The sequence below is a fragment of the Octodon degus genome, unplaced genomic scaffold (genome assembly GCF_000260255.1).
Source record: "Octodon degus isolate 3935 unplaced genomic scaffold, OctDeg1.0 scaffold00093, whole genome shotgun sequence".
Lineage (NCBI taxonomy): Eukaryota > Metazoa > Chordata > Mammalia > Rodentia > Octodontidae > Octodon > Octodon degus.
In genome coordinates, this window is record NW_004524669.1 from 6,185,700 (window position 1) to 6,188,558 (window position 2,859).

General features: G+C 38.2%; 1 pseudogene; it reads left to right on the top strand.

The window, feature by feature from the left end:
- The first annotated feature begins 1,132 nt into the window (after positions 1–1,132).
- LOC101593096 lies at positions 1,133–1,579 on the top strand (annotated as a pseudogene).
- The last annotated feature ends 1,280 nt before the right edge of the window (positions 1,580–2,859 follow it).

A 2,859-nucleotide genomic window follows, 5' to 3' on the forward strand; every position in this document is an offset into this window, starting at 1 on the left:
GCATTCTAACTCCCAGGTCTCCGATGCGCTGCCGGAATCATGTAGTCAACTCTCATTCAGTGTTTTCTCTTAATTGAGACTGGCTTGTCCTTTATTTTCCAGCAAGGTGTATTTATGAGACATAATTCTGAAGGCAAAGACACATTTTTGGAAAATTTTAAAAGCCATATTAAAGGCCGGGGAGATGGCTCAGTAGAATAAGCGCTTCCCTGGCAAGTGCAAGGGCCTGAGTTCAATCCGCAGTTCCGCAAAAAAAAAAAAAAAAAGCCATATTAAGAAGTCCAAAGCAAATTCTTTCATTTTTCTATTGATTTGGCAACAGCTATGTCACAGCCCTCTTGCTTTTGTTCAAACACCTGGGAGTGGATGGTAGCCATTTAGATGGGGACAGAAACTGAGGTCTCCTTCCACCTGAATATGCCTTGAATCCATTCCTGTCAGGCCGAGGCCTAATGTAGTTGGATAAAGCAGTTAAGTCCCCAGGTGCAAGTGTGGCTCCTAGAAAGTTTGGGTTTTCTCTTGGAAAAATTTTAGGTTTCTTTTTGGAGAAATGGTGATGGTGGTGGTGGTGAGCACAGAACTTAGTGTTGTGGGATTTCTCTTATCAGCCAGTTCTCCTGGCTGATCATAAAGCCTGGAGACATCACCCACCTTGCTAGCATCACTCAATGGAGTGAGTGTTTAATCTTCAGACCTTTCCTTTCTTCTCTCATTGAAATTCAAGCAAAACAAAACAGCACTAGTTCTTTTTTGTTGTTGTTGTTTTTGTTTTTTGCCTTTCAGCTTTTATTTATTCTTTCAGGTTCTTGCATTAGTGAAACAATACAACATTTGCACACATGGGTGTCTGATTTATTTCACTTTTGAGTATGGTCTCTAGTTGCATCCATTTACTTATAAAAGCCTCAAGTTTATCTTTTTATAGCTGAGTAATACTCCTTTGTACAAAAAGATCATATCTTTTTTATCCATTCGTCAGTTGATGAGCATTTAGGTAATCTTAATTTAGGTAAGATTTAGCATTGACAAATTGTGCGGCTATAAACATGGGTGCACATATGTTGCTGTGGTATAGTGTTTTCAGTTCTTCCTGAAAAATACCCAAGAGGGGAAACCTGGCTCTTGGGTCAAGATGGCGGGCCGCCCGGCTGTCGCAGCATCAAGCCGGTGGCTGGAAGGTATTCAGAAGTGGTATTACAGTGCTGCAGGGTTCAGTAAGCTGGGCTCAATGCGAGATGATACAATATATGAAGATGAAGATGTAAAAGAAGCCATAAGAAGGCTTCCAGAAAACCTTTATAATGGCAGGATGTTTCGCATTAAGAGAGCCCTGGACCTGAGCATGAAGCATCAGATCATACCTAAAGAGCAGTGGACAAAATAGGCGGATAAATTCTACCTTGAGCCACATCTCAAAGAGGTTATTCGGGAAAGAAAAGAAAGAGAAGAATGGGCAAAGAAGTCATCACTTAGTGAAGTCTGTGAATGCAACTGTCTTCAAAATATTTTTATGAACTTAGTTGACCCTGAAACAGTTCAAAAGTTATCTGCTCTGCGGATACCATACCTTAAATAAATGCCTGTTGTATTAATTAAAAAAAAAAAAAAAGAGGGGAAACCTGAGTTGAATGGGACCTCCAAATCCAGCTTTTGGAGGAATCTCCACACTGATTTCCAGTGGTTGTACCAGCATACAATCCCAGCAACAGTGGAGAAGGGTTCCTTTTTCCCTATAACTCCTCCAATATTTATTATTGGTTGACTTCTTGATGATAGCCAGTTTTCTGGGGTAAGATAGATCTCAGCATTGTCTTAATTTGCATTTCTTGAATGACTAATGATGTTGAACATTTTTTCATATATTTACTTGGCATTTGTATTTCATCACCTGAGAAATATAGATTCATCTCAGATGCCCATTTTTGGATTGGGTCTTTGAATTTTAAGGATCTGTTTTTTAAAAATTCTTTATGTATTCTAAATAGAAGTCCTTTGTCTGAGAGACAGTCAGCTAAATTATTTTCCCAATGCATGAGAATTTCCCAATTCCTTTTTGGATTTTTTTTTTTTGTTGTTAGTGATGTCTTCTGATGTGTAGAAACTTCAAAAATATGAGAGCCAGTTGTTGATTTTTTGGAGTATTTTCCATGCAGTTTGTGTTTTGTTCATGAATTCTACCTACCCCTATGTCTTCAAGATTTCTACCTACTTTCTTTTCTTTTTTCTTTTTTTTTTCAGAACCAGGGATTGAACTCAGGGTCTTCTGCTTGCCAGGCAAGTGCTTATTCTACTGAGCTATCTCCCTGGCCCCTCTACCTACTTTCTCCTCCAGTAGATTTAGTGTGTCTATTTTAGTATTTAAATTTTTGGTCCATTTTTACTGTAGTTTAGTGCATGATGATAGACATGGGTCTAATTTTAGTCTGCAGCATGTAGAAAGCACCATTTATTAAAGAAGCTATCTTTCTTCCAGTGTACAGATTGGGCCTGTTGGTCAAAGATAAGGTGACTGAGTGTGTTTATAGTTGTGTCTGCATCTTCTAATCCTCAGGTCTGTTCTTTTGCCAGCACCATGGTGATTTTATCACAGTAGCTTTGTTATATAATTTCAAGTCAGGGATTGTAATGTCTTCTGCCTTTCCTTTGTTGCTCAGGATGATTGGTTTTGCTATTTGCTTCTTGTTCCAGATGAATTTTAAGAATGTTTTCTCTAGTTCTGTGAGGTGTACTAATGGTATTTTAATCAGGATTGTATTGAATCTGTATAATACTTTTGGGAGGTTAGCCATTTTCACAATGTTGGTTATTCCTATGAGGAATAAGGAATATCTTTCCATTTTCTGCAATTCTCTTTGATCT